This window comes from Symphodus melops (genome assembly GCF_947650265.1).
Source record: "Symphodus melops genome assembly, chromosome: 3".
Lineage (NCBI taxonomy): Eukaryota > Metazoa > Chordata > Actinopteri > Labriformes > Labridae > Symphodus > Symphodus melops.
This window is the reverse complement of record NC_136693.1, coordinates 18,207,629-18,226,173: the sequence shown is the minus strand read 5'-3', so window position 1 is coordinate 18,226,173 and position 18,545 is coordinate 18,207,629. Positions and strand designations below refer to the sequence as shown.

The 18,545-nt window shown below is 43.5% G+C and overlaps 1 long non-coding RNA gene across 1 annotated transcript; it reads left to right on the top strand.

Annotated features, from left to right (window-relative positions):
• The first annotated feature begins 13,778 nt into the window (after positions 1 to 13,778).
• On the top strand, positions 13,779 to 16,240 carry LOC306821502. The gene is made up of 2 exons (XR_013778801.1): positions 13,779 to 13,861; positions 15,273 to 16,240. It is a non-coding gene; the product is annotated as an uncharacterized lncRNA (long non-coding RNA).
• Positions 16,241 to 18,545: the final 2,305 nt, after the last annotated feature.

The following is an 18,545-nucleotide window of genomic DNA, read 5'->3' as shown; positions in this document are numbered from 1 at the left end:
TGCATACACAAGGAAACGCTGGAAACAAGTCCAGTATCTAGCTGACTTGTTTTGGACCAGATGGACCCGCGAGTACCTCCCATTCCTCCAGGAACGACAGAAGTGGTCAAGACTGCGAAGAAACTTCACGACCGGAGATGTTGTGTTGTTGATGGATAATTCGTCACCTCGTAACTCCTGGCTCATGGGGAGAGTGGTAGAGACCTTACCTGACTCCAGCGGAGCAGTTCGTAGAGTGAAGATAAAAACCAAGAGCAGTCTCTTGGAAAGACATGTTAACAAACTGTGCTTGTTGGAAGAAGCAGTATCAGAAGAGAAGATTTGAAAAGGAAAAAATAAAGAAAGGAGGAAGATTCATAAGGAATAACTTAATAAGTTGGACATTTCATAGACATTTGATTTAATTTGGCTCTTAAGGTTTTGTTTGTAATTGTTTAGTCCGCCTGCCTAACCAGTTAGGGGCCGGGTAATGTAAGAGCCAATATGCCTATTGTTGATTTGATTATAAATATTTAGTTAAAAATGATTGAAATTTGATTTTCAGTACGTTCATGTTAATTCATAATGTTTAAAATGGTTTGTAAAGTCATAATTTAGTCAATATAAATTATTTTTTATGTTTCTAAATGTTTTTGGTCATGACATCACTGCGTATTTAAATGTGACGCATGTAACGTAGGTAGTTGGAGTCAAGTGTTGATGGAAGCAACACAGTTTTTTGACCGTGCTTTCGACCTTTGTTGTACTTTTATTTTACTTTGAATTTTTACAGTAAACTTTTTAAAACGAAGAAAGGATGTCGTTTTTTCGCTCGCGTTGCAAATACTGTGAGTTGACTCCAACAAGTGGTACAAAGGACAAAGAAAGAGACGGAGTGCCACTACAATTATGATATAAAAAGAAAAAGAAAAAGAGAAAACAGGAAAAAAGGGAAAAAACAAACAACAACAAAACAAATACGGTGAAAAATGTTTCGAATGTCTGAATGAGTGGATGATTGAATATGGATTTCCAGAATGAGTTTCGTTGAACTTAAATCAGTTATAATAATAATAATAATAATAATATAAATAATAAAGACAGTATAAATAAAAGAAAAAGGTAAAGGTGAAAGTTAAGGATTTGGAAAGATATGGGAGTCATAGCAAAAGCATGACAATGTGGAAAACTGCAGTGAGACTCTCGCTGCAAAAGAGAGAGAGGAAAAAAGGTCATGTAAAAGAATGGCAGAGGGAAGAGTTTAAGGTGGAGATGTAACTGGAAGAAAAAACCAGTTCAGCCCACCTCCATATAGGTCTAGTGATACCTCACGCCTGTCTCCTTATGCCCCATTGCAGGCACCATTGCAGGCCCTCAGGGTGACGGACTTGGACCTGGACTCCTACCCTCCCATGCCGCCGTCCCTGCCACCACTGGAACCAGACCAGCCGGAACCAGATGACCAGCCTCCTCCCCATGATCAACAGGGCCCAGCGAACGGTTCTCCAACATCGCAACGTTATGACAGCCCTAACATTGCCAGCTCCAGACCAAAGAGCAAAGCATCCAGATGGCAATAACACAGACACTGGAATACAAAGCTGCTGTTGCTACTCTGACCCGAGACCTGAGAGACGAATTCTTCAGAAACACTGATACCTGCTCTGACCCGAGACCTGAGAGACAGATTCTTCAGAAACACTGATACCGGCACTATCAGGAGTGTTATGCAGCGCCCAGAGAAGCAAGCTGCTGATTTCCTGCATTGCCTGACGGAAGCCTTTAACCGTCACTCAGGCCTCCTCTGCAACCACACTATGGATGTTGCAGGGCAGACATGGCGTCATGGTGTGTAAGGTATGGAGAGCTCCGAAGACACGTTTTACACGCTCAGGACGTGGTGAATGAGCGAGAAGGGAGCAGAAAAGAAAAGAGAGACACTGTTGCATAAGCTGCTGCCCATTTCCAGGGCCTGTCCCAAAGACACGGATGCGAAGGGGGCCGAGCCCTTGACTGACATTCTGACGTGTACCATGCTGGCAACCTGACCGTTGAAGGGACGATTGCCCGCAGCGAGGAGGAGCTGAAGGAGGAGCCACCGGTGGGGACGGACGGGAGGTTGGGACTCCAGGTGCAGACGTCAACCCGGTTGCTGAGGGTCCTGCCCAGGGGCGTGAGATACCACACACACACACACACACACACACACACACACTGCTATACTCTGTTGAAACGGCGCCTGCTTCTACTGATTCACATAGGTTACACACACAGGAGGCATTAACACACTTAGAGTTACAAACACAACCCCTGCCAGAAACATATGTTTATTTACTTATTTTTAGAACTTGTGTTTATTTACTTATTGTTTAGGAATTTTTGTTTATTTACTTATTTTGGGTACTTATGTTATTTTGATTCTCCCGCATTTCAAAACGAACCTGTGTTTTTACGATAGAAATTTTGGGGAAACTGGTTAAATTTATGGTTGATTTTGAGGCTACTCATTCTGTGATCATAGATCACAGATTTATTTTGTCTACCCCAATTAGATATAGTGGCAGATAGATTTATTCTATATCTGCCTCTGGGGAAACCATTAGAGAAAGGGTTTCTAATCTAAAGATTTTCAGCTACGTCATTCATTTCTGGTTTCTCATCATGGACCTAATGATGATGATCCTGACACGTGTTACAGCTGTACAATGGGCCCCATTTGAACTGAAATATATCTATGAGTTGGGAATACAGTTAGGACAATCGACCCAGCAACTGGTTAAAATGACAAAAGAAAAGTTGCTCATGACTCAGACTTCAAGTGACTTACTGACTTACACTGTACCTCTCATGCGTCTAATGACTTCGACCATGTTTATGGAAAACAATGGTACAAACAATCCTCTGACAGACTGACTCTAACGTTGTTTTGAAGCTCCCACGTGGCAGCTATCTGTGTGTCCTTGATGGAGCCTCAGGAAGGATTGTTTAGAGTGTACAGTTTCTCTCTGCATGTTTCTTCCTGAAGCTGAGCGCTCCTTTGAGCAATTGTTTATATTTTAGCTAATTGTTATTATTTGATGTTTATTTTGTACAGAGAGAGCACAGTCTACTGAATTAAATTCCCTGGGTGTTAAACATACCTGACCAATAAAATTGATTCTGATTTTGACTAAAACAAGCCCTGTCTCAGTCGCCACCTGCCTTGGGTCTTCCTGACCCCTCCTGTCCTGTTGTTTAAACGGTGGACGAAAAGGGAGGATTTCTCTCTTCTGTCTTGTTATAAATGCATGGTGATAAACTCCGCTTGGTGGCCTACTTTTCATCCAAACTTGACCCTGTGACTGGAACTTCCTGTCTTTGTTTCTTTAGAGCTGTAGCAGCAGCTGAAGAAGCTGTTTAAGCTTCACGTGACATTTTTGGCTTCGATCTTACAGTCCTTGTTTCTCGTAATGTTTATTATTTTGCTTGATCAAAATGCATGACACTTGTCTGCTGCCAGGTGATTGCGCTATTCCACCATCTTGCTTGGCCTCCCCAATGTCACTATCAGGTCTGCACACCTCGTGCTGACCTCTCTGACCGACCGCTGATTAACCCTGACCTAATCCCGTTCATTGATGGTTTCTCCTCCTGCTCTGACATTGGACTGAAGAGGGTAGATTACGCTGTCTGCTCTAAAAACAATGTGCTGGCCTCTGGCACACTGTCATCTTATTACTCTGCACAAACAGCAGAACTTTTGGCTTCAACTGAGGCCTGCAAATTAGCATCTAAAGCGGTCATGATCTACACTAACTCCCCATATCCCTTCGGAGTAGTTCATGACATTGGAGCACTATGAAAACATCTCTGTTCTCTGAAATCTGACTGTAAACATATTTTAAACTGTGGTTTGCATGTTTTTCCATGTGTGTCGAAGCATTTCCAACTAAACATGTTGACAGAAGTGCCGTCGCAAAAGCTCTTTTGACAGAGATCATTCCAAGGTGGGACACACCTAAACCTAAACTCCAGTGAAAATGGCACTTTAAAAAGCAGATTGGCTAAATGTTGTGAAGACACCAAGTAATCCTAGACAAAAGCACTTCCGCTTGTTCTCATGTAAATGTGTGCACGCACCTCACTTAACTTTTATGAAATATTGTTTGAACATCTAGATAACACTGGAGGGGAAACCAGCACAAAACTAACTCCACAAAACTAACTAACATCTACTGCTTTATTAGAACGTAGCATGTTGAAATATTGCAAAAGTCTGTCACGGTCCCTTTCTGTCTCCACCAGGCGGTGAAAGCTGCACTACCCGTTCCAGCGGCCTCTGGACCGCTCTACACCTTCTGGCCAGGACAGTGGGTTGCTGTGAAGGACCACAGGCACCGCCACTGAAAGTCCAAGCGCCGGTTAGGTCCGAACCAGGTTCTGCTGACCCACACCGTTTGAAGGTCGCAGAGATGGCCACGTGGATTCACGCCAGCCACTGCCGCCTCTTCACTGGAGAGCCCAGTAGCTGCCCCTAATCCAGCCCATAATTACTCTGAGGTGCTCAGAGCGTTCCTGTGTGGCCACCATTGGAGCTGTTGCCTTTACCATCTTGTGGGGGTCCCTTTGGGGAGACCCTGTCCATGCGTCTCCCACCAAAGGTGGAAACACGAAACACTCAGCAACCGCATAGTTTGTGGATTATCGCCCCAAACCACTCCTTCTAACTGCTTGCTGATTCCCTATCCCGCCTCAGTACACGTTTCCACTTCTGTTTTCCTACTGTGGAAAAGCACACTCCACACCTTTTCACTGGAAAAGAAATCAGACTCAGACTGTGAATCTTCCCCCTGGAGGAAGAATGTAACGGAAGTTATTATGTTCTTCGTGATCCTCACACCTTTACTGCACCGACTAATGTTTTTTTTGTGTTCGATCTCGATCAGTGTACATGTAAAAAAAAAAAAAAGGTCTCAACCTCTTTGTTAACCCTTCTGTCTGTATTACTTGTCAAGACCCCAAAAGCACATATTTGGGTACCAATGCGGGATGTAATATCCCTCTTAATGACTCCTGCTTTTTCTTTCTTTCTTCTATGATAAATTTGCTGTTTATTGGAATTGTGCTGCTGATTTTGTTTTTTTTCTTTAGATAGATAGATAGATAGATAGATAGATAGATAGATAGATAGATAGATAGATAGATAGATAGATAGAAATTTTATTGATCCCAAGGGAAATTCAAGGCATGAATTTTGTCATGGTTTGGTTTTGTTTCTGGTTCTTCTACAAAGCATTCACACTATTGTTATCCAAATCTTTATACTTATTCTTCCACTTCCGTGCGTTTTTTGGCCCTCTTCTGCTCTTCAACCCTTTGTGCTACTTTCACCGTTCAACTATCATACTGTTCAGCTTGTTCTGGACATGATGGCTATGACTTTTCGCGTTTTTACTACTTTTACTTTTTAAGTTATTTCACTTTTTCCAGAAAATTCTGCCCCATTGAAATGAATGGGAAACGTTTCAGCTTTTCAACCTTCTTCTCAGCCTTATAACTTTTGCTCTGTTCAACGTAGAGACTTCATTTTTGCTTTAAAACGTTCACACGTTCTTCTGCTACTTTTACTACATTTACATTGTTTTGCTATCTTTTATACTTTTTAAACTGTACCTCCAAATGTTTGGTGATGTTTTTTGCTGTCTTCCACGTTTTTGAATGGGTGTGTATGTGGTGGAATGTTCAGAGCTAGAGTGCGTGACATCATCGCTTAGAGTGCGGCACAGTTGTCAGATTGTTTCAAAATCTCCCGAACAAATTGCTCTAGCGATCACAATTTTCACACCACATGACTAAATTTACCCTCAAAACGTAGGAAAACTTGTCCTCTCGCTCACATTGAAATTTCAGGACAAACGGAGCTACGGTTTGGACACAGTGAGCTTCAAAGCGGCAGGTGGTCCAAAAAACTCTCCATCTGCGATAATGTTAAAAGAAACGAAAAATGTCAAATGAAAGAAAAATTGACTAAGTTTTTACATCGCTGTAGTTCCAACATTTCTTGGATGCCAGACATAAAAATTACATCAACGCGTTCAGCTATCTCTCCTCTTGCTCATAAAATCATCATTCAGCCGCGAACTCTTCATTTTACCCCTTAAAATGAGCACTGAATAGGGAGATGTTCCCCCATTTTCTCAGTCGAAGCTGCCAGCTGACTGCAGTTGCTCTTGATTGCACTTACACACACAAACACCCTCCCCTCCACATACGCACACACATGCATTGAACTTTATACTGTAAATGCTCTGTGGCTCAGTTGGTAGTGTCGTCGCCCCTCAATCGGAAGGTTGAGGGTTCAATCCCCAGCTCCGGCGAGCAACATGTCCAATGTTCTTCTGCAGATACTTTTGCTTCTTGTTTTAGTTTTTCTACAGTCTTTTTCTGCTATTTCCCCTTCTTCTGCTTTTGCAACATCTTCTATTACTATTTCTTGTTCTTCTGCAGATACTTTTACTTCTTCTGCTTCTTGTTTTAGTTTTGCTACTGTCTTTTTCTGCTATTTCTTCTTCTGCTTCTTGTTCTTCTGCTTTTACTTCTTTTTCTGCTTCCACTTTTACTACATTTTCTTCTATCACTATTTCTTGTACAGATACTTTCACTTTCTTCTACTTCCTTTTCTCCTTTTACTACTGTTTTTCTTCTTCCACTTTTCTTCTACTATTTCCTCTTCTTCCACTTTTCTTCTGCTATTTCCTCTTCTTCCACTTTTCTTCTGCTATTTCCTCTTCTTCCACTTTTCTTCTGCTATTTCCTCTTCTTCTACTTGTTCCACTTTTTCTTCATCTTCTGCTAATTTTCCTCTTTTTCTGCTGATTTTTCTTCATTCAGCAGTGTTTCCGCAACATTTCAGCAGGAAGCATTCACACGCATTTTCCGCAGGGAAATGCAAATTTTCTAGTTTCATTCTGTCCTTAGTGTGTTTCCCTGTGTCCTTGTGTTCTTCTACGTTGTCTGTAGGCTTGTTTTCCTGTTACTTGTGTTTTCAGTTTCTTAGTTTGGTGTTTAATGTTTCCAAGTCTAGTCTTTAGTGTTTCCTGTTTTATTTTGTATATCTGGTTTTGGTTGTGGTGTCAGTGTCAGGTTGTACTTTGTACTTGTCCTCAGTGTTCTTTGTTCCTTGTGTTTCCCGCCTTAGTGATTACCCTGATGTTCCTCACCTGTCTCGTTAGTCTCACCTGGGTCTGATTACCCATGTCTATTTAGTCTCTGTGTCTGCCTCAGTTTCTTGTCGGGTCATTGTCGTTGTCAGTGTCTTTCATATGTCGTCATCTCTGGTTGTTTTCGTCTCCTGGTTTTTGGATTTTGGTTTTTGTTTTTTTGAGACGTTTTGGATTTAGTTTTTGGTTTGCCTTTTTGTTAAATACATTAGTATATTCTGCACATGGGTCCTCCTCCCTGTTTCCTGCCTGCTCGAGCGTGACAAATTTCCCTATGTTATTCCCTGCACCAGAGCTCGGGTTCAGCACCTAGAGAATCAAACTGTTCAATATCAACTCCTTTCAATGACTTCCCCTGTTATTAAGAATTGTGAGAGTCCAGCAGCGACAGTGATGATGAAGAAGACTATAATCCGTAAATATTGATATGCTGTACCTTTATGAAGTTTTGACTTGAAGTGGTTACACATTGTCATTGTAAGTACGGATGTTTAGTTTACTGTGACTGCACACACATTTAAGAAAATTTCCCAAGTATCATATGGTGTGATTAACATGTAATCAAAAGGGAGGAATGTTATGGAAAATTTTACTCCATGTGTACTATATGTGTTGTACGAAGGTCTCACAGAATCTGTCATATGAAATGTATCTGAAATGTCTTAGAATACTACATGCACAGCATATTGGGTGTTTTGTTTCCCATCATTTTGTTCCCTTTATTCTGTTTCTCACACTCTGTACATGTGGGAAGAGTCACCCAGGCTCTTTCTCACTGGACTCCATCTCCTTCTCAGCCTTGGGAGATGGTAAATAGTCATGTAGTCTCTTTTCTCACACTAGGGGATAGATGGTGCCCTGCCAGGTGGGCAGTGGCTCTATGTGGCGTGATGGGGAGTGATCTGTGTAATGTGATGGAAATGTATAAGTTTTCATGTTTGCCTTTACTCTGGGCCTCTTTCTCTCCTCACCGTGTGAGAGAGGGGTCTTCGAACGCTTATCTTGCCTTCGAATAAATGTTCATTGAGACCAGATCGATCTTGGGGTTCCTTTTTGAATAGATCTTCTCACTCCTTATTTTCACTCTTTGGTAATGGAAAAAATTCCACAACATGAGACAGAAGAAAATCGAGTATCGGACGCAGGAAATAGAGATAGGACGGTCTTATCAGGCAGCTAATTTGGCCCTTATTGTCGAGAAAAAGGAAGCCAAGAAGCAAAGAATCGAGGAGGAGAAACGCGAGCTAGCCAGAGAACAGATGATGGACCAAAAAGCCCAGGAGGCTTTTCGGCAGGCTAAAGAGCACCGACAACAAATAGAACTGGGTTTCAATACTGATAATTACGAACTGATGTTGCAAAAAAATAAAGACAAGCAAAAAATCAAAGACCATGAACAAAAAGAGAGACTGAGAATGGAACAAAGAGATAGAGAGATGGTGAGACAGAAGAAAATCGAGGATCGGACGCAGGAAATAGAGATAGGACGGTTTTATCAGGCAGCTAATTTGGCCCTTATTGTCGAGAAAAAAGAAGCCGAGAAGCAAAGAATCGAGGAGGAGAACCGCGAGCTAGCCAGAGAACTGATGATGGACCATACAGCCGAGGAGGCCATTCGGCAGGATAAAGAGCGCCGACAACAAATAGAACAGGGTTTCAATACTGATAATTACGAACTAATGTTGAAAAAAAATAAAGAGAAGCAAAAAGTCAAAGACCATGAACAAAAAGAGAGACTGAGAATGGAACAAAGAGATAGAGAGATGGTGAGACAGAAGAAAATCGAGGATCGGACACAGGAAAAAAAGAAAGTAGATTTTTATCAGGCAGCTAATTTGGCCCTTATTATCGAGAAAAAAGAAGCCAAGAAGCAAAGAATCGAGGAGGAGAAGCGCGAGATAGCCAGAGAAGAGATGGACGAAGTAATAATCCAGGAGGCTTTTCTGAAGTACGATAAGACGAACGGACAAAACTTTAAGGACTTAGAACATCAGAGAGAGACACGTGATCAATCGGCCGTTGCAAATCGTGAAAAGATCATGAAAGAGGCTCGTTATCTTACTGGCTTAGCTAAGAAGAGACATGCGAAAGCTGATGAGTTCCAACAAAACAACCAGTACAACGCTATAGGACACGATGAATATTATTACAAAGACAGAGAGAAGAGATTAAAAGACAAAAATACCAAACACCCAGGCATAATGCACGTGGTTCATTGAATACATTCCTTAATGTCACAGGACAGAGGATTCAGCTTGGAAACCAAAATGACAAATCTGGCAACATGCTGCCAAGGCCACATGTACTGAATCAAAGACAACAGTTTGTGGATGGACGATTGTCTGCATGCCACCCACACTTCCGCCTTCCCCCTATTTGAAAATAGTTCCAGGAAAGAGGCTAGAACTTTATTTCCTTTTCCTGTCCCACCCACCCGACTACTCACCATTTCTCATTTTCTGGGTTTTCTCCGGGTACCCCGGTTTGTCCCAACGATATAATCAATTATGACCAAAAAGATCATTGACTACAAAGTAATAAATTAATAAATAAATGATTGACTCAATTTGAAATAAGAGATATTACTTTTTGACTGTGTTAAAGTAACTGAAAAAAGTCAAACAAAGCTGTTGTTCATTTAATGTGTTTTTGAATTCTAATTTATGTTTATGGATTAACCTTTTATTCTATTGGAACAACTTAAAAAAATGCAGCAAGACTTTAAACTGGCGGAGCTGGGGCCCCACCCTGGAGCCAGGCCTGGGGTCAGGGCCCGCAGGAGAGCGCCTGGTGGCCGGGACTTTGCCCGTGGGGCCCGGCCGGGTTCAGCCCGAAAGGACGACGCGGGCCCGTCCTCCTGTGGACCCACCATCCACAGAGGAAGCCGTAGGGGTCGGGTGCAGTGTGGATCGGGCGGCAGTCGACGGCGGGGGCCTCGGCGACCCGATCCCCGGACGCAGCTTTTGGCGTTTGGGACGTGGAACGTCACCTCACTGGGGGGGAAGGAGCCTGAGCTTGTGCAGGAGGTTGAGAGGTACCGGCTAGATATAGTCGGGCTCACCTCCACGCACTGCTTGGGCTCTGGAACCCAGCTCCTTGAGAGGGGCTGGACTCTCTACTTCTCTGGAGTTGCCCGCGGTGAGAGGCGGCGGGCTGGTGTGGGCTTGCTCATAGCCCCACAGCTCAGCCGCCAGGTGTTGGAGTTCACCCCGGTGAACGAGAGGGTCGTGTCCCTACGCCTTCGGGTAGGGGACAGGTCTCTAACAGTCGTTTCGGCCTACGGCCCGAACGGCAGTGTGGAGTACCCGGCCTTCTTGGAGTCCCTGGCAGGGGTGCTGGACAGTGCTCCGACTGGGGACTCCATTGTTCTACTGGGGGACTTCAATGCTCACGTGGGCAACGACAGTGAGATCTTGAGTGGGGTGATTGGGAGGAACGGCCTCCCTGATCTGAACCAGAGTGGTGTTCTGTTATTGGACTTCTGTGCTAGTCACAGTCTGTCCATAACAAACACCATGTTCGAGCACAGGGAGTCCTGGTGCCACGTGCACTTATGGACAATAAGTGCACGTGGCACCAGGACTCCCTAGGCCGGAGGTCGATGATAGACTTTGTGGTCGTGTCATCTGATCTCCGGCCGTGTGTCTCGGACACTCGGGTTAGGAGAGGGGCTGAGCTGTCAACTGATCACCACCTGGTGGTGAGCTGGATGCGCTGGCAGGGGAGGAAGCCGGTCAGACTCTGCAGGCCCAAACGTGTAGTGAGGGTCTGCTGGGAACGTCTGGCTGAACCCTCTGTTAGCGAGGTCTTCAACTCCCACCTCCGGACGAGCTTTTCACAGATCCCGGGGGAGGCTGGGTGCATTGAGTCCGAGTGGACCATGTTCTCCACCTCCATTGTCAAAGCAGCTGCTCTGAGCTGTGGTCGCAGGGTCTCTGGTGCCTGTCGTGGCGGCAATCCCCGAACCCGGTGGAGGACACCGGAAGTAAGGGAGGCCGTCAAGCTGAAGAAGGAGTCCTATCGGGCGTTGCTAACGCATAGGACTCCTGAGGCAGCTGACGGGTACCGGCAGGCCAGGCGTTCTGCAGCCCGGGCGGTCGTGGAGGCAAAAACTCGGGCCTGGGAGGAGTTCGGGGAGGCCATGGAGGAGGACTTTCGGTCGGCCTCGAGGAAATTCTGGCAAACCGTCCGTCGCCTCAGGAGGGGGAAGCAGTGCTTCACCAACACTGTTTACAGTGCAGGTGGGGAGCTGCTGACCTCAACTGGGGATGTAGTCGGACGGTGGAAGGAATACTTCGAGGATCTCCTCAATCCCACCTTCACGTCTTCCACTGAGGAAGCAGAGGCTGGGTGCTCAGAGGTTGATTCATCCATCACCCAAGCCGAAGTCACCGAGGCAGTTGGCAAGCTCCTTGGTGGCAAGGCACCAGGGGTGAATGAGATTCGCCCTGAGTATCTGAAGTCTCTGGATGTGCAGGGGCTGTCATGGTTGACACGCCTCTGTAACATCGCGTGGAGGTCGGGGACAGTGCCTCTGGACTGGCAGACCGGGATAGTGGTCCCTCTTTTCAAGAAGGGGGATCGGAGGGTGTGTTCCAACTACCGGGGAATCACACTCCTCAGCCTCCCTGGGAAAGTCTATTCCAGGGTACTGGAGAGGAGGTTCCGGCTGTTAGTCGAACCTCGGATCCAAGAGGAACAATGCGGTTTTCGTCCTGGCCGTGGAACACTGGACCAGCTCTACACTCTCCAGCGGGTGCTCGAGGGTTCATGGGAGTTTGCCCAACCAGTCCACATGTGCTTTGTGGATTTGGAGAAGGCATTCGACCGTGTCCCTCGCGGCGCCCTCTAGGGGGTGCTCCGTGAGTATGGGGTTCGGGGCCCTTTGCTAAGGGCGGTCCGGTCCTTGTACGACCGGAGCAGGAGTATGGTTCGCATTGCTGGTATTAAGTCGGACCTGTTCCCGGTGCACGTTGGCCTCCGGCAGGGCTGCCCTTTGTCACCGGTTCTGTTCATTACTTTTATGGACAGAATTTCTAGGCGCAGTCAGGGGCCGGAGGGGGTCCGGTTCGGGGACCACAGGATCTCGTCTCTGCTTTTTGCGGATGATGTGGTCTTGTTGGCTCCATCGAACCCGGACCTTCAGTGCGCACTGGGGCGGTTCGCTACCGAGTGTGAGGCAGCTGGGATGAGGATCAGCACCTCTAAATCTGAGGCCATGGTTCTCGACCAGAAAAAGGTGGTTTGCCCCCTTCGGGTCGCTGGGGAGTCCTTGCCCCAGGTGGAGGAGTTTAAGTATCTCGGGGTCTTGTTCACGAGTGGGGGGAAGATGGAGCGTGAGATTGACAGACGGATCGGTGCGGCGTCTGCAGTCATGCGGTCGCTGTATCGGTCCGTCGTGGTGAAGAAGGAGCTAAGCCGAAAGGCGAAGCTCTCGATTTACCGGTCGATCTTCGTTCCTACCCTCACCTATGGTCATGAGCTTTGGGTCATGACCGAAAGAACGAGATCTCGGATACAAGCGGCCGAAATGGGCTTCCTCCGTAGGGTGGCTGGGCGCACCCTTAGAGATAGGGTGAGGAGCTCGGTCACCAGGGAGGAGCTCAGAGTAAAGCCGTTACTCCTCCACATCGAGAGGAGTCAGTTGAGGTGGTTCGGGCATCTGGTCCGGATGCCCCCTGGACGCCTCCCTAGGGAGGTGTTCCGGGCATGTCCCTCCGGGAGGAGGCCCCGGGGTAGACCCAGGACACGCTGGAGAGACTATGTCTCTCGGCTGGCTTGGGAACGCCTCGGGGTCCCACCGGAAGAGCTGGAGGAGGTGTCTGGGGTGAGGGAAGTCTGGGTGTCTCTGCTTAGACTGCTGCCCCCGCGACCCGGCCCCAGATAAGCGGCAGAAAATGGATGGATGCAATGCAATTTGACAGACGATCGGACATTTTTCAAGTATACTCCTCATAGCGTTCCTGAATTTTACACTGGTAAGTGAAAACTACAAGACATTACATGACAGTGAGGGGAAAAAACTAGTGGAAAATCGCAACCCAAATTTATTTTACTTTTCAATTAATTTGTTTTATTTATTGACAGCATTTGAAAAAAGCTCCACAACCCAATTTTGGGTCCCAAACCACCATTATAATAAGTCTGTATTCATGTCAAATGTGTTTTCCCTCTAAATTAATTTAGCTTTTGCAACAAACAACTTTGATCTGCTCAATTTATCCACACACAGACACAAGCGAGCAGCTGTACATTAACATTATTAAAACAAAGCTGATTCTGTTTCAAACTCGCATAAATAACAGAATATCTGTTAAAGTACAACTGGTGAACTCCTATAAATAATGGAATATCAAGTGGGATTATTTGAAATGCGAGTCATTGAAAAATTAAGCAGATTAAATTTGTTGCAGAAACAAATTTAGAAGAAAAAACACATTAGATATAAATACCACATTTACTGTAATTTAAACATAACACATCATATTAAAAGGTACTCTATGTCATTGTATATGTGTATTATTCATCTCTCTTATCACAGGTTTCCTGTTATTCATGCATGTGGAAATCCAAAGAATGTGCTATACCCAAGCTATACCCAGAATAGTGCAGCTTCTTAAACGCCACAGACTTGATCACCTGCATTATGGGAGGGGTCATGCCTTTTTGACTCACTGGCCAAGGTGAGTCCTCAGCCTTTTTTGATCATGGCCATTTTGTGTAAATCCAATGTGAAGCTACAAGCAAACTACCATTAGCCTGCTATTGTTAGCCTGCTAGTGTTGCTTCCCCGACCTGGCCTAGGGGTGCCAGGGAGGAGAGTTACTTAAACCTTTATAAAAATACAAAGTGGCCATAAAGTTTAGCTGTTCAGCTCGGCTGCAGGATTTATTCTCTTATTACACTAATTAAACACAACCTTTCTGTAACTAGTATTACATTTACATTAGACAATACGTGAACCTCAGTAGCTGTCTTTACTTGAATTACTCAGTCTCAAACTACACATCACAAACCTACAAACATCAAACGTCCATATTTGCTCTCTGTATGATTTCTGAATCCTTAGTTTAACAAAACAAAAACCTTTAATGTGCCTTAATATGTTCACATGCTCCGTAATGTCACCATGCATAAGCACCAGGTGAGCTAGCCCAGCATGCTAGTGTAAAGCTTCACATCTCTATTTCTCACACAGGTAACTGTAAAAATACTCGACTTCAAACATTATATTCTTACTGATGTTGGGTCCAACCAGGATGATGTGTCCCTTTGGAGAACTATGACAAAAGACTCTTATTCCCAGCATGCCTTGGAGGTACTCCCAGAATGCTTTGCCACACCTAACACGTGTTGTGTGAAGTTTGGGATGGATAAAACCGGTTGTCTCCCCTTGTTCTTCCTCTTCCACACGTCGTCTGGAGACGTCCGGAGATACTTCTCTGCATCCTTTTTCACAGCACGCTTCTCTTTGTTCAAAAGTTTTGGCGCGCAGCTAACCCAAGGCCTTGTAGCATACCGACATCCATCTTTACTTTCATTTTAGCTTAAAACAATATTTACTTAAATTAATTATGTACACTTTTTTTCAACCCTTTACACTAGCACAACAATGCAGCTCAAGTTTTGGTTTCATGCTGGTGCTCAAGGGCGACATCTACTGGATCAAAACATTTCATATTCGTTTAAAGTTAGAGGAGATTTCCCCATGCTATTGTCTTGTCACTTTTGATGAATACTTTTATTGTGGAGTTGAGGGGGGGGGGAAGGAAAGGAATAGGAAAGTAGTTTTTTTAAGGGAATTAATAAAACAGTACTTTTGAAGCTTTTCCTTTTTTATTTGTATTTTTATAATTTAGAATGTGCTTGCTTAATATTTGTATGATTTTAGAAGAGAAATACATTTCATAAACAGCATTTATACTGTGTGTCATTCGATGACTAAGCATATAGATTATTAACACCATTTAGTTTATTGCAGTCATAAAAGTTACAATATTGTCCACTGCAGTCCCACAGTTGTTTGCAGTCCCACAGTTTTTCCAAATCCTTAAGCTGTATTTCTAACATACTGATTTGTTGCTAAATATGCAGAACATTGAGGCTGAAGACCTAGAGCAGTCGACCCTGACAAGTTTCATCATTGAGAAAGAGGATCCTTTCCATCAACCCAAAGAAATCAAAATTGTCATCGAAGGATCAACAGTCATGAGCGACTTGCACTCAGTTCCAGTAGCTTTTGCCATGTTGTTTGGTCTGATTTATGCACTGAATCTGAAGTATCGAAAAACACTCCAAAAGACCTTTGAGTTTGTGCAGAAAGTCCTGATGGAACTTGACAGGAAAAAAATGTCCCCAAAACTCCTCAGATTAAGCACCCTGCTGTCCAGCCCAGAGTAGACGGTCTTCATGCACTGACGTGCACCGTTATGAGTCTTGCAGTTTGGGATATTTGTATAATACATGAGACTTTGTGCATTTTCACTGCAGTATTGCTGAGGTTCAAGTTAAGAGACATAATTTGGACATAGTACATTTGAAATGGAGCTCAGCGTAAGTTCAGACAGGAGGACTGGTGTTATCCTTTCATTCATTCACCTCTTCATTCATTCTTAAACCACACCCCTACTACTACCTGTATCTCTCTCTCTGGCAAGCAGCTGATCATGGGCGTGTATCATCCTGGAATTAACCAACCAGACTCTTCCACAAACTTTCTCTACCAATCAATGGCTTACTGTCAATAGTTTAAAAACTCTCTCTCTTTCACAGTCATTCTGTAGCTGCAGGCATACGCCGCAACCCTCCCCCACCCCAGTCACCTCCTTCCAGCTCAGCAGAGTCCAGGCCCATGCTGAAACCCACTCCTCTTCTCAGCCTCCATCCTTTTCACCACCACCAGTGTCTAGACTCCACAGGGGGGCATCCTATCCCGCGTCGGCCTTATTACACCTCAGAGCTCATGAAGTCGTCATGACGGAGTCTAGCCCCCAAAAGACTTTGCACATTTCATTCTACAATTGTTGCACATTTCATTGTAATAAATAATTGTTCATTCTTAATTAAGTCTCTCCTGACTGAAATGTAGTCATTGTCACTGCTCTATATTTGAAGCTTGGTCCAAAGGTAACTGGAGTGGTTGAAGATGTTATGGACGTTTCACCTTTTCTCCTCTGAAAGTAGAAGTAGCTTACATTTTTTTAAACTCCATTCACCTGACGGTGAAGAAATTTGTTGGAGGAGGAGAGAGGAAACGTCTTTAACATTTTCAACCAATCCACTTGGCCTTGGATCAAGCTTCAAATTTACATGACCTGCATTTTCACTGTGGTATTGCTGATGCTCAAGTTCAGACCTGCATTTTCAAGAATTTTCATAATTTCAAAATAAATGTATTTATTTTAAAATAAATAATGATTCAAGGAATGTGTTTCAGTACTTGATCAATATGTATTTAGTAGATTGTTTTAATTTAATTTAAATTAGCATGAACATATTAAATAATGTCAATTAACATTTCTTAATTGAGCCAATTTAAAATTATTTTTCTCCACCTGCCAAAGGTGATTTCAGTGGAGTTGCAATTTAAGGTTGTATTAAATTAATTATTTACATTACATCAATAAAAGCTAATTAATTATTTAAATTGGCACAATTTAAAATAATTGGTTTGCTCAAATCAAAATAATGGTTTGCATTGAATTAAAGAAATTAGGTTCAGTGAAGTTCCTTTAGTACATTGAATTGATTCAATGTTTTATTTTTTTCAGTGCTGAAATAACTAGGTTTACTGAGGCACTTTGCAATGGGGGAACTGGTGTTCGCCTGCCCTCAGACACCCAGCCAAGATATAGCCCAACACATAACAAATATTGGTACTGAAGGATAAAAGTTGCTATTTAATCATTTTCCTAAATGTTAATAGAAATCTGACTCCTTTAAATAATTACCTCAAATCTCTGCGCATTCTTTTGATGGGATGAGAGGAATGACTGAAGACCTCTCTTTCAGGTTTATAGAGTTTATTAACCCGATGAATCAAGAATACATGTTACAGAGTCTCTGGGTTCAACACTACGTGTCCCTGACAACAGACAGATACCTGGTCAGTTTGCCAAGTTTGAGCCCCGACTATCTTTCCCTGAACCCTTTTATACATTAGACAGAGACTATCTAACCAAATTATGCATTTGAGAATGTGCGGTTTCCTTCCTCCAATTGGGCAGCTTTCCAAATTATGCGCCTCCTGATGTTTGGTTCCGCTTCTCTCATTGGTGCATCATACTCCCGAATCCTTTGTCCAATCTGTAGGGGAAGACACTTCCTACCTGTTTCTTATCATAACCTGACATCTCGTCTAGTAACTAATTATTTTTAAGGGGAAGATAATTTAGGTGATTAAGTATCAAGGCTCACACAACCTATATAAAAGTGGGTGAGTGATTAACTGTTCAGGGCTTTAAACTAAACCTATGTTTGAATTGGTGAGTGATTCAGTTTAAAGGGCCACATCAAAACACATGTTGGAATGTGCACTCACTCTTGCAAGCCCTCTTCACACAAAACACCTTTATATGCTGAAAAGTCAGACAATTTTATTGACACACACACCTAGAATAAAACATGATAAAATAACTGGTATGATGTAAATGTAAACAAACATCATTCAAACTGTAGATATCAAACCATTCCTTTGGACTGGGTGATGAAACTTAATTGCAGTGAACACATTGATTATAAGTAGAGAAAGGCCTAATATTCTATCAGTACATCATGCAAAAACTTTATCACAGAAGAAGTGAGACCATTGATGGTTGTGTTTGTGTTGTGTTTGCCTGAGGACATGCTAGTGAACCAAAATGAAGTGGATTCTGAGACTTCTGATGAAAGTGATTTGGAAACAGTGAATGAGTGGTTCTCATCTGGTGGGTTGAAGCAAATATTTTGAAACGTCTGGAACCAGACTTTTCACAAAAACAATACAAATCAGGCAGATTTCAGTAAGCCTCATTGGACTTAATAAATTAGGCTGTGTTTTGTCATGAGAAGATGTTGTTTTTTTTACTATCATAGAACTTTAAAGCCAGAGTTATGTCACCCATTGGTTTGCCAGTACTTTAAGTAAGGGTAACACTATGTGGTTTTAAGTAATGTAGATATCACATGCAGAGCAGAGCAGAGGTGTTATTTGTTTTTTTCTGTTTTGAAAATAAAACATGTATCGGGAATTGTCTTTTCTATGTCGATAACATTGTAATAGAAATAAAAAGCTTTTATTGTTCTCATCCAGCTGTACAACGAAATTAGAAATGCATCACCTCAAAGTGCACAAACATAAAGATGCACAACAACAAACAACTTGCATTG